Source organism: Triticum aestivum, chromosome 4A, assembly GCF_018294505.1.
Source record: "Triticum aestivum cultivar Chinese Spring chromosome 4A, IWGSC CS RefSeq v2.1, whole genome shotgun sequence".
In the NCBI taxonomy this organism is placed as follows: domain Eukaryota; kingdom Viridiplantae; phylum Streptophyta; class Magnoliopsida; order Poales; family Poaceae; genus Triticum; species Triticum aestivum.
The window spans coordinates 528,168,420-528,195,239 of record NC_057803.1 but is presented as its reverse complement, the minus strand read 5'-3'; positions in this window follow the sequence as shown (position 1 = coordinate 528,195,239).

The following is a 26,820-nucleotide window of genomic DNA, read 5'->3' as shown; positions in this document are numbered from 1 at the left end:
TCAAAAGGACAGCGCAACTAGATCCATCTATGGACCACGCAAGCACGCTACAGCATACGATGCAACACACCAAACATCCGAACACCACGGTACACCCAGATACAGGGGTGCCGCACACCCCCTATGTTTCACCGATGAGGTGCTGGACCATGAATTTCTAGAGGGATTCAAACCAGTAAACATAGAGGCATACAATGGAACACTATATCCTCCACATCCATATGGCTCGAGGAGATGATCTCCACGCCATTAAGTATTTACCCCTCAAACTCAAAGGGCCAGCTCGGCACTGGCTTAAAAGCCTCCCCGAAAGCTCCATTGGAAGCTGGGAAGAGCTCGAAGACGCTTTTCGGGCAAGTTTTCAAGGGACTTATGTCCGACCTCCGGACGCGGACGATTTGAGCCATATAACTCAACAGCCCAGAGAGTCAGCCCGAAAGCTTTGGAACATGTTTCTTACTAAAAAGAACCAAATAGTCGACTGTCCGGACGCCGAAGCCTTGGCAGCTTTTAAGCATAGCGTCCGTGATGAATGGCTTGCCAGACACCTCGGCCAAGAAAATCCGAGAACAATGGCAGCATTAACAAGCCTCATGACTCGCTTTTGCATGGGTGAGGATAGCTGGCTAGCCAGATGCAGCACCAGCGACCCCAGTACATCCGAAGTTAGAGATGGAAATAGGAAATCACGGCGCAACAACAATAATAAGCGCCGTAGTAAAGAAGACAACCTGAAGATCACGACAGTAAACGCCGGATTCAGAAGCTCTCGGCCAGGTCAGCAAAAGCCGCCCTCTAAATGCGCCACAGACGAACTGTCCAGCCTCAACAAAATTCTAGACCAAATATGTCAGATCCATAGCACCCCTGGTAAATCTGCTAATCATACCCACAAAGAATGTTGGGTCTTTAAGCAGTCCGGCAAGCCCAACGCCGTACACAAGGGGGAGGATACACCAAGCGAAGACGAGGATGAGCCTCTCAAGCAAGACACTAGGGAACAAAAGAAATTTCCACCAGAAGTCAAAACAGTAAATGTGTTACACGTGATAAAGGGGAGAAACAAAGAGGCACTCTCAGAGAAATATGCCCAAGGGCCTATCACCGCGGAGTCCTGCCATTGGTCATCTCAGCCGATCACTTTCGACCATCGGGATCACTCAGCAAGTATGCGGCGTGCAGGATGGGCTACTGTAACACCCTCGATGCGGCTATATCTCCCACGTGTCGAGGCACGACTTAGAGGCATAACCGCATTGAAAGCAATGTCGCAAGTTAGGCAATCTTCACAGCATCCCATGATACATAGTTGGCTTACACTCGCCACGTCAATCAAAGTACATAAATAGCATTGCATCAATCAAACACTCATGGCCCAACTACGGTGCCAAAATAAAAGATAAACCAAAACATGCGACACGGCCCCGATCGCCCCAACTGGGCACCACTACGGATCATCAGGGAAAGACACATAGTAACGGCGTGAGTCCTCGTCGAACTCCCACTTGAGTTCAAGCGCATCATCTGGAACTGAGTCATCAGGCCCTGCATCTGGTTTGGAAGTAATCTGTGAGCCACAGGGACTCAGTAATCTCGCACCCTCGCGATCAAGACTATTTAAGCTTATAGGTAAGGCAAGGTAAATATGTGGAGCTGCAGCAAGCGACTAGCATATATGGTGGCTAACCTGTTCGCAAAAGAGAGCGAGAAGAGAAGGCAAGGCGCGAATGAATAACTAGAGAACAACCAGCGACAAGCATTACTCCAACACCGTGTTCACTTCCCGGACTCCGCCGAGAAGAGACCATCACGGTAACTCACACAGTTGATTCATTTTAATTAAGTTAAGGTTCAAGTTATCTACAACTGGACATTAACAAATTCCCATCTGCCCATAACCGCGGGCACGGCTTTCGAAAGTTCAAATCCCTGCAGGGGAGTCCCAACTTAGCCCATGACAAGCTCTCACGGTCAACGAAGGAATAGACCTCCTGCCGAGACATTCCGATCAGACTCGGTATCCCGGTTCTACAAGACATTTTGACAAGTTAAAGCCAATCCAGCAACACTGCCCGAATATGCCGACAAATCCCGATAGGAGCTGCACATATCTCTTTCTCAGGGCACACTCAGATTGTCCTAGGTACAGGTAGGCCAGCCCAGAGTTGCCCCTGGTGGCCACCGGCAGCTGACAGGTGGACCAACACTCAGAGGAGCACTGGCCCAGGGGGTTTAAAATAAGATGACCCTCGGGCTCCGGAAACCCAAGGGAAAAAGAGGCTAGGTGGCAAATGGTAAAACCAAGGTTGGGCATTGCTGGAAAAGCTTTAATCAAGGCGAACTATCAAGGGGTTCCCATTATCACCCAACCGCGTAAGGAACGCAAAAATCCGGGAACATAACACCGATATGACGGAAACTAGGGCGGCAAGAGTGGAACAAAACACTAGGCGAGAGGCCAAGCCTTCCACCCTTTACCAAGTATGTGGATGCATTAAGTTAACAAGATAATATAATGATATCCCAACAAGTAAATAATGTTCCAACAAGGAACGGTCTCCAATCTTCACCTGCAACTAGCAACGCTATAAGAGGGGCTGAGCAAAGCGGTAACATAGCCAATCAACGGTTTGCTAGGACATGGTGGGTTAGAGGTTGGACATGGCAAATAGGGAGGCATGATAAGCAAGTGGTAAGCATCGTAGCATAGGCATAGCAAAAGAGCGAGCATCTAGCAAAGCAAAGATAGTAGTGATTTCGAGGGTATGATCATCTTGCCTGCAAAGTTGTCAGAGTTGACTGGATCCTCAAAAGCAAACTCAACAGGATCCCCGTTAGCGAACTCATCTCCCGGCTCTACCCAAACAAGACAAACAAGCAAACGGAACAAAATCAACTACGTGCAAACTCAAACAACATGATGCAAACATAGTATGCTATGCGGGATGCGACATGTGATGCATATGCAAGATTTGACAAGGAAGGAATGAACCTGGCATGAACTTGGAAATCCAAGTGTTCCACTGGAAAGGTGAGATGAAATCGCTTGAAAACGATATAAAGAACGCCGGAATCGGAGTCACGGTTTGGAAACGGCAAGCAATTCAAATATGGCACCGGTCTGCGATATATAGCAAGTAGACACCTAAATGCAACAAGATGAACATGCTACAGCACCCAAACATGACAACAAAAAACATGGCAGGGATCCATACATGATGCTTAACAAAAGATGAACACTAAGCTATGGCCAATTCATCCATTAACAGGTTCAAACAAGCATGGCAAAAATGCATTTGGTAAACAGATTTCAGACTTAGTGAAATTAACACTTGTCTGGAATTTCAGATCAGGTAGCACACTTTGGAGCATGAAAACTATATTCTGCACGACCTGAACATGGCAAAGTAAAGCATGGCATGAAGACACTCAACGATCTTAACAAAAGTCCCTTAGTGACCTTGAGCCAAAAGGGATCAGAAAATACATTTGCAAGCATGTGAACATGGCAAAAACATAATCAGCTCTCAGACTTAGTGAAAAACTGAAACATGCAAATCAGATATCAAGTAGGCATGTTTATGAGCTCGATGCACTCACTACAGAGGATGTCATGACAATCTAAGCATACACCCGACAATAATATACATTATACAAGCAAGGCATGGCAAGAACAATAACATATCATGCACGGATCAACTATAACATCCGCGGCAAAATCGCTAACAAGTAGACAATCTGCCCAGATTCACAAAATAGCAAGAGTAGAGCTCGATTGACTCAAGCTAGGGTGCTCCATAATTGCAAACAAAGACACGGATGGATAGAGCACTACAAGATTAACAAAACATCCTTACTGATAATCCTCAAAAGAGGCACGGATCACTAGGAAACAACATGAACATGTGGCATATTGAAATAAACAGATCAAGGACTTAGTGGAATTGCTAAGTTCCTGAAATCAGCATTAACGAATGCTCCACTTTGCAAGCTTGTTCTAGTCACCGCACACATCACAAAAATACATGGGTTGCACCTCTGGAAAGATGGCAAAATATATAACAAAACACATGTAGAGCTCAGGGGCATATCATGCACACAATAATCATGGCAGAAATGACAAATATCTAATTGGAGCAGCAGATCTGACAATTATCTCAAATAGCACTCTTCCAACAGCATTTCGGGCGTCAAGATGAACTAAAATGAAAATGATGCAATGAGATGAAATGATTAGCTCTCTGAGACGAACATTTTGATATGCTATACGTGCAAAATGGATCTACGGATGCGGAGTTACGGCATGACGAACATGGGCATTTGAATCAGAAATCTCGGGGACTTGGTAGATTTCGAGGGGGGAGAAAGTCAACCTCCGTGAGTTTTCAAATCTGGGCGCGGTGAACGAGGATCACCGGAGGAAGCCCGCGCGGTGGCCGGAGGAGAAGAGGGAGGTCACCGGTGATGTCGAGGTCGCCGGATCCGGTCGCTCCTCGACCGGATCTGGCCGGAGGAGGGGGAACTCCGGCGAGCTCCTGCAGGGAGGCGCGGCGTGGGGCTCGGAGGAGGTGTGCAACTGCGGCGGTGGCGGGGAGCTCCAAGCACCAGCGGGGAGCAGGCCGCGGCGGGGCGGCGAGCTCCGACAGCTGTGAGGCGGGCGACCGCGGGCAGGCGGCGCCCGTGCGGCGGCGGCGGCGGAATGGGCCGCGGGGGCCCGGTTCGGGCTCCGCGGGCCTCGGGCGTCGACAGGCCGGCGGGATGACGTGGCGCAGCGTGGTTCATCGGCGGAGGCGGCAGACGTGTCCGGTTGCGGCCGGACGTGTCCGATGCGCGCGAGGATGATGGATCTAGGGTTAGGGGGAGAGTGGAACCGCGAATTTCGGAGGGGGTGTATATATAGCCATAGAGGGAGCTAGGAGAGTCCAAATGAGGTGCGATTTTCGGCCACGCGATCGTGGTCGAACGCTCTAGATGATGGAGAGGGTTTTGGTCGGTTTTGGGCCAACTTTGAGGGGTGTTGGGCTGCAACACACACGAGGCCTTTTTGGTCCCTCAGTTAACCGTTGGAGCATCAAACGAAGTCCAAATGGTACAAAACTTGGCAGGCGGTCTACCGGTAGTAAACCAAGGCCGCTTGACAAGTCTCGGTCCAATTCGGAAATGTTTAATACCCACACATGAAAGAAAGGTAGAAATGACCACCGGAGGAGAATGGAGTGCCGGAATGCAAAACGGACAACGGGGAAAATGCTCGGATGCATGAGACGAACACGTATGAAAATGCAATGCACATGATGACATGATATGAGATGCATGACAACGACAACAACACAAGGAGGCAAAGACCCGAACCCGAGAAAATAAAATAACTTAACGCCGGAAACGGCAAGAGTTGGATTACATATTAGGTAAATCATATCCGGGGTGTTACAACACTCCACCACTACGAAAGGATCTCGTCCCGAGATCTAGGACTGAAAGAATGCCGGGTATTCAGAACGGAGGTGATCCTTGCGTTCCCAGGTAGCTTCACGGTCGGAATAGTGTGACCACTTGACTTTGAGGAATTTGGTTGACTTGTTGCGAGTCTTGCGTTCAGTCTCTTCGAGAATAGCAACGGGGTGCTCATGATAAGAGAGATCTTCTTGGAGCTCAATGTATTCAAAGTTGACGGTGTGGTCAGGAGTCTTGAAGCACTTTCGAAGCTGAGAGACATAGAACACGTCATGCACATTTGTAAAGTTTGAAGGAAGCTCGAGTTGATAGGCGAGATCGCCTCTCTTGCTGACGATCTTGAAAGGTCCCACGTATCTAGGGGAAAGCTTCCCTTTGATACCAAAGCGACGAGTACCTTTCATTGGAGAGACGCGGAGGTAAACATGATCTCCGATCTCGAAAGCCAAATCACGGTGCTTACTATCATAGTAACTCTTCTGGAGGGATTGGGCTGCTTTGAGGTTATCTCGAATGACTTTGCACATTTCCTCTGCCTCTGTGATTAAGTCATTTCCCAGAAGTTGACGTTCACCAGTTTCAGACCAGTTGAGAGGGGTATGACACTTCCTGCCATACAGAATTTCGAATGGGTCCTTGCCCGAACTTGCTTGAAAACTGTTGTTGTAGGAGAATTCAGCATATGGAAGACAATCCTCCCATTTCATGCCGAAGGAGATCACACAAGCCCTGAGCATATCTTCAAGAATCTGGTTGACACGCTCGACTTGACCGCTAGTTTGAGGATGGAAAGTTGTGCTGAAGCGGATGTTGGTGCCCATGGCCTTCTGAAACGAATCCCAAAACTTGGAGGTAAAGATGCTGCCACGGTCTGAAGAGATCACTTGTGGAATACCGTGCAGAGAGACAATCCGAGAGGTATAGAGCTCCGCCAACTGAGCTGCAGTGATTGACTCTTTGATAGGCAGAAAGTGAGCCACTTTAGTGAGTTTGTCAATGACAACGAATATAGCATCATTGCCACGTTTGGACTTTGGAAACCCAGTCACGAAGTCCATCTCAATGTGGTCAAACTTCCATTCTGGAATGGCAAGAGGTTGGAGGAGACCAGCTGGCCTTTGGTGTTCTGCCTTCACTCTTCTGCAGACATCACATTCATTCACGAACTGAGAAATCTCGCGCTTCATTCGAGTCCACCAATAAGCCTGCTTGAGGTCCTGATACATCTTCATGCTCCCAGGGTGGATGGAGAGGAGAGAATTGTGAGCCTCATTCATGATCACTTTACGAAGGTCACCTTTGGGCACAACAATACGATCCTCGAATAAGAGAGTATCCTTGTCATCAAGGCGGTAGCACTTGTACTTGGGTTGACTCTTGGCAATCCCAATCTTCACCTTCTTCACCATAGCTTCAAGAAGCTGGGCTTGGCGAATCTGGTCTTCCAAGGTAGGAGAGACTTGAAGGTTGGTGAGGAAACCTTGAGGAACAACTTGCAGATTAAGTTTGCGGAAAGCTTCACAAAGCTCAGGTTGATAAGGCTTGAGAATAAGACTGTTGCAGTAAGCCTTCCTGCTCAATGCGTCAGCAATCACATTGGCCTTGCCTGGAGTATACTAGATACTCGAATTATACTCTTGAATCATTTCGACCCATCGAGTCTGCCTGAGGTTGAGGTTAGGCTGAGTGAAGATGTATTTGAGACTATTGTGGTCAGTGAAGATGTCCACTTTTCTTCCCAATAAGAGATGTCTCCAAGTCAAAAGAGCATGCACAACTGCCGCCAACTCGAGGTCATGAGTGGGGTAGTTCTTCTCGTTGGGCTTCAACTGGCGAGAGGTATAAGCCACAACTTTCTTCTCTTGCATCAACACTGCACCGAGACCTTGGAGAGAGGCATCGCAAAAGACCTCGTACGGCTTGGATTCATCAGGCGGAGTCAGAACTGGAGCAGTGACCAATTTCTCTTTCAAAGTGTTGAAAGCAATGTCACACTCCGGAGACCAAACGTACTTGACGTGCTTCTGGAGAAGATTTGAGAGAGGCTTCACGATCTTAGAAAAGTTTTCAACGAATCTTCGACAGTAGCTTGCGAGACCGAGGAAGCTACGGAGTTGCTTCACGTTCTGAGGTGGTTCCCAATTCACAATTGCAGACACCTTCTCAGGATTCACCGCAATGCCCTTGGCAGAGATGATATGACCAAGATAAAGAACCTCATCGAGCCAAAATTCGCACTTGGAGAACTTGGCGTAGAACTGGTGTTCCCTGAGCTTATCGAGTACCAAACACAAGTGCTTGGCATGATCTTCCTTGTTCTTCGAAAAGACCAGAATGTCGTCGAGATAGACCAAAATGAAGTCATTGGTGTAGGCGTTGAAGATGAAGTTCATCATGCGAGAGAAAGTCGGAGGAGCGTTGACGAGGCCAAAAGACATGACAGTGTATTCATATGAACCAAAGCTTGTCCTGAAAGCCGTCTTGGGAATATCTTGATCACGGATTCGAATCTGATGATAACCCATACGGAGATCAAGCTTGGAGAATACTTGGGCACCTTTGAGTTGTTCGAACAGCTCGTTGATGTTGGGAAGTGGGTATTTGTTTTTGATGGTCTTCTTGTTCAATGGACGGTAATCAACACAAAGTCGGTCCGTTCCATCCTTCTTCTTCACAAAAAGAACAACACAAACCCACGAAGAAGAACTAGGTCGGATGAGACCCATTCTCTCTTGAATATCGAGTTGCTTCTTCAGCTCCTTCAACTCTTCGGGTCCGAGCTTGTAAGGACACTTACACACCGGTTCCGTGCCAGGCTCAAGATTGATGACGAATTCAACTGGCCGGTGCGGAGGCATTCCTGGAAGCTCTTCTGGAAAGACGTCTTGATATTCTCAAACAACTGGGATTTGCAAGATAGCATCCAGTTCACCCTTCTCATTGAGAGAAAATAGACGGATGGTATCATCACGAGCGGCAAAGACAATTACATCCTCAGACGATTGAGTCAATTGAATCTGCCTGGCTGCACAATCAAGATGCGCCTTGTGCTTAGAAAGCCGATCCATTTCGAGAATAAGATCAATATCCGAGTCACCAAGAACCGTTGGAGAAGCCAGAAACTTGTAGTCACCCAAGGTGATAGTAACATCCGGAACGATGGAGTCAGCATGCATGCGCTTACCGGGAGAGACAACTGCTAACGGACTAGGCAAAACTTGCAAAGTCAATTGATGTCTAGATGTAAATGTTCTAGAGATGAAACAATGCGATGCACCAGTGTCAAAAAGAACTTTAGCTGGAATATCATTAACAGGAAGGTTACCCATGATGACATCTGGTGAGTCCTCTGCCTGAGCTGCATTCATCAAGTTGACCTTGGCGTGCTTGGGGTTATGCTTGACCATAGATGTACTTGCCGATATCACAGGAGGAGGAGGAGGGAGACGCCTCTGATTGAAACATTTGTTGGCATAGTGACCCTTTTGTTGGCACTTTTTGCACGTGACCTCTGAAAGCGGACGGTGATACGGAGCACTCGATCTTGGAGCTTGAGACGAAGTCTTGTTCTGAAAGCCAGGGTTGGGTGGGTGGGAAGATCCACTGCCACCTTTGCTCTTCTGATACGGCTGACGGAACGGAGGAGGAGGAAGCCAATACTTCTGCTGCTTGGCCACTTGAGTAGAGGAAGAAGGAGTAGTGTCTCTGACTCGCTTCTTGGAAGCATCACACCTCAGTTGAGCAGCCTCTTGCTTCAATGCCATGTTGTAGAACTCATCGTACCTCAAGGGCTCAAAGAGAACAAGAGCTAGCTGGATTTCTTCTCTGAGACCACCCCTGAACTGGTATATCATGCTCTTCTCGTCAGGGACGTCCTGCTTAGCAAAGCGGGCGAGCTTCTGGAACAACTTGTTGTAGTCATAGACAGACAAAGAGCCTTGCTTCAGGTTGCGGAATTCCTCACGCTTGCTTTCAACCACGCTCTGAGGAATATGATGAGCTTTGAAGTCTTGACGGAATTCATCCCAGGTAATCACACGGCCTCCTCTGGAATCCTTGTACTGCTGGAACCATTCTGCAGCTTGGTCTTTGAGTTGGAAGGAAGCGAACTTGACAAAGTCCTCAGGCCCGACGTTACTGCACTCGAAATGCTTGCACAGATCCACGAGCCAATCGTCAGCATCAGTTGCCTCAACACAATTGCTGAAAGTCTTTGGCCCGTTAGCAAGGAACTGGTTGAGTGTAGCAAAGTGATTCTGATTGTTGCCTTGGTTGCCTTGGTTCGCTTGATTGCGCTCTTGAAGAATTTGCATGATCAACTGTGTGTTTGCATTGGTTGCGGCCATCACAGCTTGCCATGCCTCCGGATGAGGGGGAGGTGGTGGCGGATCCTGATTCTGATTCTGATTCTGATTGCTGCTCTTAGCGGGAGCCATCCTGAAGAGGGTGACAACCGTTAGCACATTGACAGATAAAATGAAGCTGAATCCAACGGGTTGAAATTGCAACATATAGTCTTCACATCCGAACAAAATGAACGAATGCATTCCACTTGAAATGGTCACATATCCATAAATTGAGAAGCCACTTAGAAATTAGGTAGAGGAATAAATCAACAAGGTACGGAGCAAGAATGAATACTCGGTAAGAAATCCCAATCTCAAACCAAATATCCGTGGAAGAAGAACTAGAGCTACAAGAATTCCCACCTATGAAACTCCTGAACCTTTCCGGTTATGCAATCAGGTGTTGGGGATACAGGGGAAGCATAATATCTCACCCAAATCTAGCAAATCCTACATCCAGCTGTATCCATCCTTCAACACATAACCGAGAAAAACTTCGGAAACCATCTACCTCAACCTTCGAAAAGCATCCGTTATGGCAATACTCCCGAACTCCCGCCCCAGTACTGGGTGGCGTCGAGGTTATCTCACCAATGAACTGCATAAAAGAGATTTTTGATGTCGGCATACTAAACTCAGGTATTCCAGAACTGCAACGATAAAATTGTGACGACAACACCTCAGAGCTCAACTCCCCGGGACACTGCCACAACCCCTAAAGACAAGAGGTACCAAGAACAATGTTCTCGTCACAAAACCATCGAAACGATTCCAAGATACCCGCGTGATCCTAAATTTTTTTTGTGAAATTTGAGAAGAGAAGAGTCAAAACTCTACGTCAAGATGCCTTACTAGAGTGATGGGGAGACTGGGGAGTAAAAGAATTCCTAAACTCTTCGATATATAATTCCTAAATGACACAAAACATTTTTCTAGACACAAGTCGGCCGCTAAAAACGATCAAGCAATGGGGGCTCCTAAGGTCGGGGAAGGCTCTGATTACCAACTTGTAACGCCCTCGATGCGGCTATATCTCCCACGTGTCGAGGCACGACTTAGAGGCATAACCGCATTGAATGCAATGTCGCAAGTTAGGCAATCTTCACAGCATCCCATGTAATATAGATAATAAAAGGGGAGATACATAGTTGGCTTACACTCGCCACGTCAATCAAAGTACATAAATAGCATTGCATCAATCAAACACTCATGGCCCGACTACGGTGCCAAAATAAAAGATAAACCCCAACATGCGACATGGTCCCGATCGCCCCAACTGGGCACCACTATTGATCATCAGGGAAAGACACATAGTAACGGCGTGAGTCCTCGTCGAACTCCCACTTGAGCTCAAGCGCGTCATATGGAACTGAGTCATCAGGCCCTGCATCTGGTTTGGAAGTAATCTGTGAGCCACAAGGACTCAGCAATCTTGCACCCTCGCGATCAAGACTATTTAAGCTTACAGGTAAGGCAAGGTAAATATGTGGAGCTGCAGCAAGCGACTAGCATATATGGTGGCTAACCTATTCGCAAAAGAGAGCGAGAAGAGAAGGCAAGGCGCGAACGAATAACTAGAGAACAACCAGCGACAAGCATTACTCCAACACCGTGTTCACTTCCCAGACTCCGCCGAGAAGAGACCATCACGGTAACTCACACAGTTGATTCATTTTAATTAAGTTAAGGTTCAAGTTATCTACAACCGGACATTAACAAATTCCCATCTGCCCATAACCGCGGGCACGACTTTTGAAAGTTCAAATCCCTGCAGGGGAGTCCCAACTTAGCCCATGACAAGCTCTCACGGTCAACGAAGGAATAGACCTCCTCCCAAGACATTCCGATCAGACTCGGTATCCCGGTTCTACAAGACATTTCGACAAGTTAAAACCAATCCAGCAACACCGCCCGAATGTGCCGACAAATCCCGATAGGAGCTGCACATATCTCTTTCTCAGGGCACACTCAGATTGTCCTAGGTACGGGAAGGCCAGCCCAGTGTTGCCCCTGGTGGCCACCGACAGCTGACAGGTGGACCAACACTCAGAGGAGCACTTGCCTGGGGGGGGTTAAAATAAGATGACCCTCGAGCTCCGGAAACCCAAGGGAAAAAAGTCTAGGTGGCAAATGGTAAAACCAAGGTTGGGCATTGCTGGAAAAGCTTTAATCAAGGCAAACTATCAAGGGGTTCCCATTATCACCCAACCGCGTAAGGAACGCAAAAATCCGGGAACATAACACCGATATGACGGAAACTAGGGCGGCAAGAGTGGAACAAAACACTAGGCGAGAGGCCAAGCCTTCCACCCTTTACCAAGAATATAGATGCATTAAGTTAACAAGATAATATAATGATATCCCAACAAGTAAATAATGTTCCAACAAGGAACGGTCTCCAATCTTCACCTGCAACTAGCAACGCTATAAGAGGGGTTGAGCAAAGCGGTAACATAGCCAATCAACGGTTTGCTAGGACATGGTGGGTTAGAGGTTGGACATGGCAAATAGGGAGGCATGATAAGCAAGTGGTAGGCATCGTAGCATAGGCATAGCAAAAGAGCGAGCATCTAGCAAAGCAAAGATAGTAGTGATTTCAAGGGTATGATCATCTTGCCTGCAAAGTTGTCAGAGTTGACTGGATCCTCGAAAGCAAACTCAACAGGCTCCTCGTTAGCGAACTCGCCTGCCGGCTCTACCCAAACAAGACAAACAAGCAAACGGAACAAAATCAACCAGTGCAAACTCAAACAACATGATGCAAACATAGTATGCTATGCGGGATGCGACATGTGATGCATATGCAAGATTTGACAAGGAAGGAATTAACCTGGCCTCAACTTGGAAATCCAAGTGTGCCACTGGAAAGGTGAGATGAAATCGCTTGAAAATGATATAAAGAACGCCGGAATCGGAGTCACGGTTTGGAAATGGCAAGCAATACAAATATGGCACCGGTCTGCGATATACAGCAAGTAGACACCTAAATGCAACAAGATGAACATGCTACAACACCCAAACATGACAAAAAACATGGCAGGGATCCATACATGATGCTTAACAAAAGATGAACACTGAGCTACGGCCAATTCATCCATTAACAGGTTCAAACAAGCATGGCAAAAATGCACTTGGTAAACAGATTTCAGACTTAGTGAAATTAACACTTGTCTGGAATTTCAGATCAGGTAGCACACTTTGGAGCATGAAAACTATATGCTACAAGACCTGAACATGGCAAAGTAAAGCATGGAATGGAGCTACTCAAAGAGCTTAAGAAAAGTCCCTTAGTGACCTTGAGCCAAAAGGGATCAGAAAATACATTTGCAAGCATGTGAACATGGCAAAAACATAATCAGCTCTCAGACTTAGTAAAAAACTGGAGCATGCAATTCAGATATCAAGTAGGCATGTTTATGAGCTCGATGCACTCACTACAGAGCATGTCATGACAATCTAAGCATACACCCAACAAGAATATCGGATCTGGCCGAAGGAGGGGGAACTCCAGCGAGCTCCTGCAGGGAGGCGCGGCGCGGGGCTCGAAGGAGGGTGCAACTGCAGCGGCGGCGGGGAGCTCCAGGCACCGGCGGGGAGCAGGCCGCGGCGAGGCGGCAAGCTCCGGCAGCTGTGAGGTGGGCGACCGCGGGCGGGCGGTGCCCGTGCGGTGGCGGCGGCGGAATGGGCCGTGGGGGCCCGGTTCGGGGTCTGCGGGCCTCGGGCATCGGCGGGTCGGTGAGATGACATGGCGCAGCGTGGTTCGTCGGCGGAGGCGGCGGACGTGTCCGGTTGCGGCCGGACGTGTCCGATGCGCGCGAGGAGGATGGATCTAGGGTTAGGGGGAGAGTGGAACCCCAAATTTCGGAGGGGGTGTATATATAGGCATAGAGGGAGCTAGGAGAGTCCAAATGAGGTGTGGTTTTCGGCCATGCGATCGTGATCGAACGCTCTATATGATGGAGAGGGTTTTGGTGGGTTTTGGGCCAACTTGGAGGGGTGTTGGGCTGCAACACACACGAGGCCTTTTCGGTCCCTCGGTTAACCGTTAGAGCCTCAAACAAAGTCCAAATGGTACAAAACTTGACAGGCGGTCTACCGGTAGTAAACCAAGGCCGCTTGACAAGTCTCGGTCCAATTCGGAAATGTTTAATCCCCACACACGAAAGAAAGGTAGAAATGACCACCGGAGGAGAACGGAGCGCCGGAATGCAAAACGGACAACGAGGAAAATGCTCGGATGCATGAGACGAACACGTATGCAAATGCAATGCACATGATGAAATGATATGAGATGCATGACAATGACAACAACACACGGAGGCAAAGACCCGAACCTGAGAAAATAAAATAACTTAACACTGGAAACGGCAAGAGTTGGATTACATATTAGGTAAATCATATCCGGGGTGTTACAGCTGCCTTGGTGTTAGACCCAATAATTGAGGGATACCACTTCACATGAGTCCTGATGGACGGTGGCAGCAGTCTAAACCTGATATATCAGGACACAATCCACAAAATGAGGATAGACCCAATGAACATTTGCCACAGCAATACTACCTTTAAAGGAGTAACGCCAGGCCCAGGGGCTCATTGCATGGGCTCCCTGCTACTAGAGGTTATATTCGGCTTCCCCGATAACTTTCGTAGCGAACATTTAACCTTCCACATTGCTCCGTTCCAAAGTGGCTATCAAGCACTACTTCGACGCGAAGCTTTCACTCGCTTTAATGCAATACCGCATTACGCTTCCCTCACGCTCAAGATGTCTGGTCCACGTGGCATCATTACAGCGAATGGAAATATCGAGCGATCTTTGCGCGCCGAAGAGAGTGCCACTGCCTTGGCAGCCGCAAACTAAAAACGACCTCACCAACTAAAGCATTTGATAGGTCGTCAAGACCACGGACACGGTTAGATGAGTCCGACGCAGCTATATGTAATTCATACAGGTTTGATGGCCACACCCCTATTACAAATACAAGGGGCTCAACGTGCATAGACAAGTGGCAATTTTTACTCATCTCGAATTATACATGGTGTCTTTAAAACTACCTTTTTGCACAACAACTTTTCACCTAAGTTTCTCTCTTTTACAGATGACCATCGTGCTACACCCGTCCAGGATACGGCACAACGGAGACACAGGCGCAGACGTGCAGCAGGGACCTGTTCCAAGGATTCCTTTTAGATTAAGACCCTGCGTAAACCTTTTTTACTGTGTCTTGTTGATACATATCCCTCGGATTCTCAGTACAATTGAGAAGGATGCTGACGTCTTGGCATGTGGCCACGTCAGAATAATGCACGTACCTGGACACAAGGGGTTTCTTACAAGGGGCACTATTTAGGCCCGGTTTATACCATAAAGACCGAATACCTTAGGGAGTGTTCGGCATCGTGAGTTTGGCCTTATATGCATCAGCTCCGAATCATGTCTTTGGTCAAATGTTGGGTTTTCCTGGCTCCTGTGTTTTGGTGCCTTACGTTCCGCTCTATCGGCTAAGGCAGCACCAAGAGAACTACAGCGATTGTGCCCTGGTTCATCCAGACGAGCACCTTAGTAGAGAAAGCCGAAAACTGACTATCATGATATAGCGCGAGACTGGTCAACCACTCAATGACCTATCGGAATGTTAGAATTCCTCCGCCTTAATGAAGGGCCATTTCTCGGCCAGGCATATACGCACCCCGAGTTCGGGAGAGTGCAGAGCCACCGGGGCTATATAGTAGCCCCACCGTCAAACTCCTATGGCTAAGTGAAAGTGTTAAAGCATTCTAGTCTGGTTGCCTCATTCGCTGCGCTATCACCTCCTTAATAGGACCAAGACGTTGGGTTAAGTGTGAACACGCGTCTTCTGCGAGCACCTCCGCATTATATGCGTGGGGGTAGAAGCCGACGACTGCAATCTTTATAAACACAGCCTTAATACATATATGCGTGTGGCCGTTTATTTATATACTTTTGCCGTTTATTTATATGCGTGGGGGTAGAAGCCGACGACTGCGAGCACCTCCGCATTATGAGGCATCATATTACTTTTAGGCAAAAGTATAAACACAGCCTTAATACATTTCATAAAAACATTGTGTTTACAATGGGAATACATGTCACTCAAACATAATATTCTTCGAGCACTGGGCCTCTATCAAACGAGCACCCTCAAGAACTTCTTCAAAATAGTGCTCGGCAGCCACTCGGCCTATAGCCGAACCCTGCGCCGCAACAGTGGTAGCATCCATCTCCGCCCAGTATGCTTTGACACGAGCAAGGGCCATCTGCGAGCCTTCTATGCACGCCGACCTCTTCATCGCATTGATGCGCGGCACCGCACCAAGGAACTGCTGCACTAAGCTGAAATAGCTGTTCGGCTTCGGCTTCCCCGGACACAGATGATCTACGACGGACCTCATGGCAAGTCTGGAAAATCTATTAAGTTTGGCCCATTCGGCTAGCTGATCAGTCAAGGGAAGCTGTCGGGGAAGGCTGATTCCACCAACACCTATGGGGACAGGGCCCCTTTCGGTTCGGTGAGGGCGGAGGCCGCACAAAGAGCGGATCGAGGCAGTACACGCGAGCGGTTTTTACCCAGCTTCGGGCCGCACGGATGCGTAAAACCCTACTGCTGCTTGTTTGTGTATATTGGATTCTTGCTCAGGAGCGATGGACGCTGCCAGACTGAGCGTGAGAGTGTTCCTGGTGCTTCCGAATGAGCCGAGCCGGCCGAACCCCGTTCTACGTTGCGCTTGGGCCTCCTTTTATACTTTCAAGGGGTCACCGACAGGTGGCAACGTAGACAAGAAGGGTAAAAATGGAAAAGGACGCGGTAGGTGCAGCTACTGCTACTGTGGATACAGTGCACCCTACCTAACTCTGACGGCAGGGGACAAGGTCATTAAATGCCTGTCTGAGTCGCCTAAACAGTGCAAAAAGTGACCGTTAGGAGCGCCACCGTTTGCCACGATGGCCTTCTCTTGATCTCTGCTTGCCACCGCGCACCCCTAGCTGCACAGCCTCCTGCCACGTGTGCTTGGGAGAGTCCTAGAGCGACACGTTAGCAGGTGTGCTGGAGCGCGGGCACGAAGTGGGGGTTTCCCGCGGCAAGCTCCTTGCCGCGGTCGTTGTCTTGTCGTGTTTGGGAGCTTGTCGCTCACCGGGCCTTGCCGGGACGCAGGGCGCGTCACGGCAAGCTTTCTTGGTATGCCTTGAGTGGCCTTCCCGGCAAGCTCCTCTTGCCGGGGTCTTGTCTCTTCCGGGGCCTTGGTTTGAGTACTTTGTTCTTGAATGGTCTTTAAGGGAGCCACGGAGGGTCTTGGCGGTCACCCGGCAAGCCTTGCCGCGGGGCGCTGCGACTGCCCGTGCACAAGTTCGGGGTACTAGGGTACCCCTACTCTAGTACACCGATAGGAGCCCCCGGGCCTGGGCCATACACGGTGCCGAGCGCTGTTGGGCCAGGCCCAAAACAGTGCACGGGCACGCGCGGCCTAGGTCACGCCGCATATCTCTCTGCTCCCACCGCGCACGCCCAGAACGGCACGCGTCAAACACGGCGTCATGGGTGACGCGGGCGGCGTGCGCGGGGCTAAGCCCCTCGAGCATGCGTCAGGCCACGATGATGGGGACGGTTCACGCCCTCCTCCCTAAATGGAGGTAGGCGTGGGGGCGTGGTGCATTTACTGGACGGGGCCGGTGCGCGGTTTTCGGGATGTCCACTCCCCGCGATCACGGGGCGGAGCGAGGCCGCCTCATCCTTCGCCTTGGTTCTGCATCTCCGCCACGCGGCTCCCATGCGCTTGGGGTCGCGGACGGTGGAAGTGGGAAACTGGGCCGTCGCGAGCAGGGGCAGCGGGATGGCCCCGACTCCCTGCTCTTCCCGTGCCTTGATTCGCTGAGCGGGGCGGCCGAGCCCCCACCTCGCTCCTTTATAAAGAGCGGGAGGGGAGCACAGGAAACCGCACTCTCTCATCTCCTCCTTTCTTCAGCTTCTGCTCCCCTTTCTCTCATTCTCCATGGAGAAAGGGAACCCAGGCTCTTCATCGGTGGCGGCGAGGGACGCCGCCAGACAGCGCATCTCTCCATCTTCCGCGCCCGTGGTGGCAGAGCCAGCCATAAGGGGAAGAGGGAGGGGGCGAGGTCGCGGACGAGGTCGAGGACGAGGTCGAGGCGCTCGGGTAAGAGGCGGACGGGGCGGCGCGTCAGCTTCACCTCCGCCGGCGGCTCCTCCCCCCACGGCGGTCCATATAGGGGACGACCCTTGCGAGTTCTTCGTCAGGCTGCGCCGGGCGCCTCGTCGTCGCCTCCGGCTTCTAGCTCCGTTTGCGCGCGCGATGGAGTTGGACCCGCCCGAGACACTGAGACTGCACATGAGGGGCTGTGGGATCAGCGGCACGCGAGTCCGCGTTGTATTCCCAGCCCCTAATGTGATGTATGTTGATCGAGGGTGGAAGACGTTCGCCCGCATCCACAGCTTGATGGAGGGGTTTACCCTCCATTTTAAGTTGATGGAGGGCGATCTCCTCTCCGTCAAGGTCTTCGGGTGCTTCGGCACTCGGGCAAAGTGCTGCGTGGACAGCTCCTCCGACAGCGAAGGCTCCTCCTCGAGCGAGAGTGACAAGGAGGAGAGTGACAGCGACGACGAGGGTAGCGGGCGGTGGGGTGGCGGGTCCGATTAGGCGTCGGGCGCCGCTTCGCGTGGCACCGGCAGCACCATCATCCGTGTCGCCGGCTCCTTGAACTCCCCGGGGTCGTCTCCTTGGGCGGCTGGCGTAGGGAGGCTGCGGAAGGGGAAGAGGGCTGGCGACAAGGCCGTCAGGTCGGAGTACGAGGGCGTGGTGCCCTCGACCGCGTGCTGACGTCCTGCCGCCCCGTCTTCGAGCCCCGCTTCCGGCGCCGCCATCGCCGTCCAGCCTTCGGACGGCCCCCGGGATGTTCTCTTGGTGTCTTCTGGCACCCGTAGCTCGCCTAGGCGCTCCTTTTGCCCTTTTCGCCTCCTTGACCCGCCTCCTGAAGAGAGGGACATGAAAGGGATTACGGGCATCTTATCTTTTTAATTTGTAAGCCTTCGGGCCTTAGCTGTATCTAGAACTTGTAATCCTCTCTTTCATGTTTTTCATCCTCTATGGACTGTACCTGAGTGGGATGTTTTTTAATGAAAAGGGGATGCTTGCCGGGTTATTTGTCTCGTGAGTTGAACCCACGCCAAGGAGCAAATCCTTGGTGTCCCTCGGACAGACATTTCATCTCCCGGCAACAAGCCCTGCCGCCTTCCCACGTCACTCGACCTTTCTCACGCCTTTGACGGAGGCGAGAACGAGGTGGGTGCGGTCTCCTCGTTTCATCCCTTTGCTGCCGCGACTACGACCAAACTTGGCCCCGGGAACGAGCCCCAGGGCCTAGAGTTGAGGGAGCACGGCAGTTTCCGGGAAGAAACGCGGTTTCGCATTCCCCAGTCCATAAGAGGATGCATGATGAGGGATGAAAGACTTATCTGATATTGCAGCCCCTGGCAACTCTGGTTTGCCGTGGACGATTCTTGGCACTCGCAGCCCCCAACGATACTGGCTTGCCGGGGCCCAGGTGTCATCCGTTTTCTTCTTCTCTTGTCGCTGCCAGTCATGTCATGGGAACACTTTATTAGAGGCGCGACAAGTTATTTTTGTAATATAACTCTATCTTAGGCAAAAAATTGCTGTGTTACTTCCTTTACTCGACTCTTGGCTTTGTATGGTTCTGCCCTACGCTTTCTAGGGAAACTTGCCGGCGCAGGTACCCTTGCCGCGAGCGCCGAGTGCGGAACTTCAGCAGCCTGCTGGCGGGGTCGCTACCGACAAGCAACCTTGTCGCAACTAGTTGCAGCTCACTTAAGTTGTTGAGCAGACTCGAAACAACGTAAGGGCGCTAGCGGCTCACTTAAGTTGCTGAGCGGACTCGAAGCAAAGTAAGGGCGCTAGCAGCTCACTTAAGTTGTTGAGCGGACTCGAAACAAAGTAAATGAAAACTTAAAAAATTGATTGCTCAAGCTTTAGCAACTTAGCTTTTTTGTCGTCTGCTTCCCGGCAAGGAGAAACTTTCTTGAACGGCCTGGTCCACACCATTATCTTCTCCTTCCCCCCCCCGGTAAACCTTGTGGGCGAGGGAACCTTCCTTCTTTTGAGAAAGAAACAGAGAAATAAAGTAATGATATGGAGCCTTGGGCTCGTTATTGCTTACCGGGGTCTAGTGTTGCACAAAGTGTCAGATAACATATGCGAAAAAGGATTATAGCATAAAAAACTAACAAGATGTGCGGAGCACATGAGCTTTACTGGTGCACGGGGTCTGCGCCCGGCTTTGTACAAAGGATTACATGCAACAGCGGCAAGACTTGTACAAAAGGTGGTTGCCGGAAAAGCTTCCGGCAACCGCGCCTTACGGGTAAAACTTACGAAGATGTTCAATGTTCCAGGAGTTGCTCACCGGAATGCCATCTTCGGTCTCAAGGCGGACATCGCCGGGCCTAGTGACTCGTTTCACCTGATAAGGGCCTTCCCACTTCGGCGTCAACTTGTTGGAATTCTTGGCGGACTAAACACGCCGAAGAACAAGGTCGCCTTCCTCGAAGCTCCTGGCTTTAACTTTGCGGCTATGGTAGCGACGCAAAGCTTGCTGGTAGCGAGCGGCTCGCACAGCAGCCTGGAGACGGTCTTCCTCAAGGAGCAGCGCATCATCTTGTCGCAGCTGCTCTTGCTCGAGCTTATCATAAGCGAGCACTCGAGGTGACCCGTAAACGAGTTCCGTGGGGAGAACTGCCTCTGCTCCATAGACTAGAGCAAAGGGTGTCTGGCCAGTGGCTCGATTTGGCGTCGTCCTGATCGACCAAAGAACCACCGGCAGCTCCTCGATCCAGTTTCTTCCGCACTTGTGCAGCCTGTCGAAATTTCTGGTCTTGAGGCCTCACAGCACTTCAGCATTTGCCCTCTCCGCTTGACCGTTGCTTCTCGGGTGAGCAACAGAAGCGAAGCAGATCTTGGCGCCAAGATCTTGGACATACTGCATGAAGGTGCGGCTCGTAAATTGCGTGCCGTTGTCGGTGATGATCCTGTTAGGAACCCCGAAACGACAAACAATCGACCTGAAGAACTTGACTGCTGACTGTGCTGTCACCTTCCTCACTGGTTCCACTTCCGGCCACTTTGTGAACTTGTCGATTGCAACGTACAAGAACTCAAAGCCCGCGACAGCTCGAGGGAAGGGGCCGAGGATGTCGAGCCCCCAGACCGAAAATGGCTAGGATAAAGGGATCGTCTGGAGAGCTTGAGCTGGCTGGTGTATCTGCTTGGAATGGAACTAGCACGCTTCACACTTGGTTACTTGTGCAGTTGCATCCTGGAGGGCTGTCGGCCAGAAGAAGCCTTGTCGGAATGCTTTGCCGACAAGCGCTCTTGCGCCAATGTGGTGACCACATATGCCTCCATGTATCTCTGCCAACAGTTGTTGTCCATCTTCCCGGCGAATGCACTTCAATTTCACACCGTTGAGTCTTATTCTGTACAGTGTGTTGTCGACAAACTTGTACATACTTGACTGCCGGGCTACTCTTTCAGCTTCTTCTTGCTCTTCGGGAAGCTCTCCTGTCTGAAGGAAACGGACAATCTGCTGCGCCCATGCTGGAGCTTGCGGCTCGACAACAAGGACTAAAGGCGTATCTGTTGCTGCGGGAACATTCGCTTCTACGGCAAGAACCTGCGGCTCTGCCGGAGCGTGATATTCCCCGGCAAGCTTGCCGGAGCAAAACTTGTCGGGAGCGTTTGCTTCAACGGAACAAACCAAGAGGTTCGCCGGAGCAAACTGCTCCTCAACACTCTTGGCGTCGATCTTGGGGACTTTCTTGGCGGCGGCTTCGGGAAGCTCTGCCGGAAAGTAGTCACCAGAAACCAACTTCCTCTTCTTATTCTGTCTAGTTGATGGTGTCACGGATGGTTGAGTCAGCTTGAGCACAAATATCCCTGGTTCCACAGGTAACTTTAGTGCTACACACTTTGACAGGCCATCAGCAATGTCATTCTGAGCTCGCGGAACGTGTTCCATTTGCAGGCCGTCAAAGTGTGCTTCTAGCTTTCTCACTTCATCAACATAAGCTTCCATCAATGGACTCTGGTAGTTCTTGTTCACTTGCCGGACGACAAGCTGCGAGTCACCCCTTACAATGAGTTTCTTGATCCCAAGGTCGGCTGCGATTCTGAGGCCGACAAGCAAACCCTCATACTCTACAGTATTGTTCGTTGCTTGCTCCTTGGGAAAGTGCATCTGGACTACGTACTTGAGGTGCTCTCCGGTGGGTGCGATAAGCAGCACGCTAGCACCGGCGCCTTGCAGCGAGAAGGCACCATCAAAATACATCAGCCACTCTTTGCTTGTCTCCTTGACGGGGATGCTCGTCTCTGGAATTTCTTCATCTGGAGTTGGCGTCCACTCTGCTATGAACTCTGCCAATGCCCTGCTTTGGATCGTTGCAGTGCTCTCAAACTTGAGGCCAAAGCTTGACAGTTCCAATGCCCACTCGACAATCCTGCCTGTTGCTTCTGGATTCTGCAGTATCCTCTTCAGCGGAAAGCGAGTGACAACTGTGATCTCGTGTGCCTGGAAGTTATGGCGCAGCTTTCTCGAGGCCATGAGAAGGCCGAAAAGCAATTTTTGCACACCAGAGTACCTCGACCTAGCCCCCTGGAGAAGGGAGCTGACAAAGTAAACTGGGCGTTGCACCATCTTCTTCTGCACCTCCTTGCACGTCTGCGCAGATTCAACTTTGTCGGGACCAGAGCTTGTCGGAGAAGCCCCCTGCTTGTCGCTGGATTCACTTGCCGCGGTTGCTGGCTCATCGTCCGCCTCCCTCTCCGCTACTAACGCAGCACTAACCACTTGATTGGTTGCCGCTAGGTACAGCAGCAACTTCTCTTGTGGCTTAGGTGCGACAAGTATTGGAGTGGAGGACAGGTACCTCTTCAAGTCCTGCAGCACGGCCTCCGCTTCCGGAGTCCATTTCATTGGACCTGCCTTTTTCAATATTTTGAAAAACGGCAGGGCGCGCTCAGCAGACATAGAGATAAACCTGCTGAGAGTAGCCACGCAACCGGCAAGCCTTCGCACATCCTTGACACGCTTCGGTGCTTCAATCTGCTCGATGGCCTTGATCTTGTCGGGGTTGGCTTCAATTCCCCGCTGAGACACAAAGAACCCGAGAAGCTTGCCGGAAGGGACTCCAAACACGCACTTCTCGGGGTTGAGCTTGAGGTTGATCTTGCATAGATTTGCAAAAGTTTCTTCTAAATCTTGGATCAGGGTAGCCTTGTCCTTGCTCTTGACCACTATATCATCCATGTAGGCTTCCACATTTCTGTGTATCTGTGTGTCAAAAGCGACATGGACTACCCTTGCAAATGTTGAACCAGCATTCTTCAACCCAAAGGGCATCCGTATAAAACAGTATGTGCCGCAAGGGGTGATAAATGCGGTTTTTTCCTCATCTTCTTCTGCCATGAAGATCTGATGGTATCCTGAGTATGCATCAAGAAATGAAAGCAAATCACATCCAGCTGTGGAGTCAACAATCTGGTCAATGCGCGGCAAGGGAAATGGATCTTTGGGACAAGCTTTATTGACATCAGTGAAGTCTATACAAAGCCTCCATTTCCCGTTCGCCTTGCGCACGACTACAGGATTGGCCAACCACGTGGGATGGAGCACTCCTCTGACAAGGCCTGCTGCTTCCAATTTCCTGATCTCTTCTGCAATGAACTCTTGGCGCTCCACCGCTTGCTTCCTGACTCTTTGCTTGACGGGCCGCGCATGAGGACAGACGGCAAGGTGGTGCTCAATTACTTTCCTGGGAACACCGGGGATATCAGACGGTTGCCATGCAAACACGTCGACATTCGCCCGCAGGAAAGCAATGAGCACGCTTTCCTATTTGGGGTCAAGCGTGGCACTGATGGTGAAGGTACCACCAGTGCCGTCCTTCTTGGCGGGCACCTTCTTGGTCTCGGGTGGAGCTGCCATCGTCTTCTTGCACTTGCCGGTGGAGCTCGATGGTGCGTCCTCGACGGTAGCGCAGCACTCCAAAGAGGTGCGCTTGCCAGAGTGGGCATCAGAGCTCTTGCCGGACTTTGTCTTCTTCTTCCCCCTGGGAGCTTTAGCGGCAAGTATGTTGTGATCAACTGCGGCTGCTGCTTCCCGGTAGATTTTGTGGGCGCAGATAAGGGCATCTTTCTTGTCGCCGGGGACAGAGATGACACTTATCGGGCCTGGCATCTTGAGCATGTTGTATGCATAGTGAGAGGCTGCCATAAACTTGGTGAGCGCTGGACGGCCAAGGATCCCATTGTAGGGCAATGGAAAATCGGCAACGTCAAATGTGACCCTCTCAGTTCTGAAATTCATCTCGCTGACAAATGTGACCGGCAGCGTGATCTTTCCCTTCAGCTTGCTTCTTCCCGGGCTGATTCCTTGGAATGTGCCGGTCTCCTCGAGCTCGCTGTCAGGGATCTGGAGTTTCTGAAGGACCGCGGAGGAGATCAGATTCAAGCCGGCCCCACCGTCAACTAGCATCTTCGTGACCTGGAGGTTGCAGATAGTTGGTGAAACCAACATCGGCAAGCACCCGACCGCAGTTACGCGATCAGGGTGATCCTCAATGTCGAAGATGATAGGCGTGCTGGACCATTTCAGAGGCTTGCGTGACTCTAAGGATGGCTCTGCTGCATTGACTTCCCGCATCCACTGCTTGAGTTGGCGGTGCGAAGTATGCAGAGAAGCACCACCGTCAATGCACAGGACCTCTGTGGCTTTCTGAAATTCCTGCTCATCGGCCTCGTCATCATCCATGTCTTCATCGTCGTCGTCATCTTCATCCTTGTCGTGGCCGCGGGGAGGTCTGTCTCCTTGCCACTGCTTGGCCTTGCCGCGGCGTCCTCCTCGGCCGGGACGTTTCTTGCTGGATCCACCAGTTCCTTCCTGGGCCTTCTCCTTGTCGCGCCGCTCGTACTCAGCTTTCTGTAGCTCAACGAGGTGCTCAACCTTCTTGCAATTCTGGAGATCGTGACCCCTGTTGCGGTGGATCTTACAATACTGCTTGCCGGAGCCGTCCTGCTTGTCGGCGGCCGCCATAGGCTGGGCCTCCTTGTCAGAGCCACCAGCTTTAGCTTCCTTGGAGCCACCTCCGTTGCCGGTCTGCTCGACAGCTAGCACTTCCTTGCCCTTTTTCCTTCTGTTGTTCCGCCGCCGGCCTTTCCTTGTCGGGGCAGCATCCTCACTGTCAGATCCTCCTGCTCCTGTATCCTCTTCGGGGAGCCTCCTCCCCTCTTCAGCGCGTGCACACTTGTCGGCCAGGGCATAAAGCTCACTGACGTCTCTGATCTTACACATCGTCATCTCCTCCCTCATCCTTCGGTTTCGCACGTTCTGATGGAACGCACTAATGATCGCGGCGGGGTGGACGTCTGGGATGTTGTGCTGTACACGGCTGAATCTCTGAATGTACTTGCGCAGTGGCTCTCCTTCCTTCTGGGCGAGCAGATGAAGATTGCTCTCTTGGCCATGTGGCTTGTGGCCGCCTGTAAAGGCGCCGACAAACTGATGGCACAGATCAGCCCAGGAGGATATGAAGTTGTCCGGCAAGTGCATGAGCCAGGATCTAACATTGGGCTTGAGTACCAGCGGGAAGTAGTTGGCAAGGATCTTGTCGTCCCGTCCCCCGGCAGCCTGCACCGCGATGGTGTAGATGCTGAGAAACTCCGACGGATGCGTCTTGCCATCGTACTTCTCTGGTACGTCTGGTTTGAAATTCTTTGTGCTGGGCCACTGGACTTGCCGCAGCTCACGGGTGAACGCAGGACAACCTACCGCGTACGGCAGATCGTCTGGTTCCCCTGGCGCATGCATGTCAACAGAGGGCCTAGCGCGCTTGTCGGATTGACGTCGCGCTTCTCTTCGACGCTCGATGCGGGTTCGAGCGTCTTCTTGTTGTCGTTCATGAAGAACTTGGCGCTGGTCGCGACGAGCTCGTGGGTCCGACGACGCGGTGGAGCCGCTGTCGGGGTGGACCCGGCGAGTCGGCGATTTTGGCCTTCGTAGTGGAGAGTGCATGGAAGTCGCACCTCCCCCGGTCTTGTTGCCATCGACTCGCGTCCGGCTGTCCTGCCTTGGCAGCGAGGTGCTTGGTTGCCGCGCAGTGTCGCCGTTGGCGAAGCCGATGAGGCTCTGGATAGTGGCCCTCCATTCGTCGGTCTTGTCCGTCGTCGGAGGGTAATCCAGGAGTAGCTGGGCCCGCGCCAAGGCTTTCGCCGGCGTGGTGGGCGGCAGAGGTGAACGGTGCGAGGAGCGGGACATGCTCGAACTCCTAACCAAGTTAGAAGGAGCAGTGTCCTGTCCAGGCGACTGCACCTCATTGGGGCCAGCATGCTGGCGTGCATGCTGGTCTTGAACGCCACGCGAACCACCAGCTTGATCTTGGGCCAGCGGACGTATGGTGCTGCGAACGCTACGACGCTGCTAGTCCCGCCCTTCCTGAGATGGGCGCGGTGGGCGTATGGACGCCGAGGTCTGTGCGGCCTTGTCCTTGGACTTGGCAGCGCTGTGGGCACCCTCGTCGATGTCCATTCTTCCGCCGGCATCCACTCCACCGTCCGCCTGCTCCGGAGGTGGTGGAAGCGACGCAGACGGGGCTGTTGCCCCCGAAGCCTTCTTCTTCGGTGGCATGTCGGTGAAGACGATGAAGATTTAGCTTCACGTGCACGCCGGATCGAGTTCGCACGATCTCGACACCCCCTACCTGGCGCGCCGGAGATGTTGGGGAAGGCTGATTCCACCAACACCTATGGGGACAGGGCCCCTTTCGGTTCGGTGAGGGCGGAGGCCGCACAAAGAGCGGATCGAGGCGGTACACGCGAGCGGTTTTTACCCAGCTTCGGGCCGCACGGATGCGTAAAACCCTACTGCCTCTTGTTTGTGTATATTGGATTCTTGCTCAGGAGCGATGGACGCTGC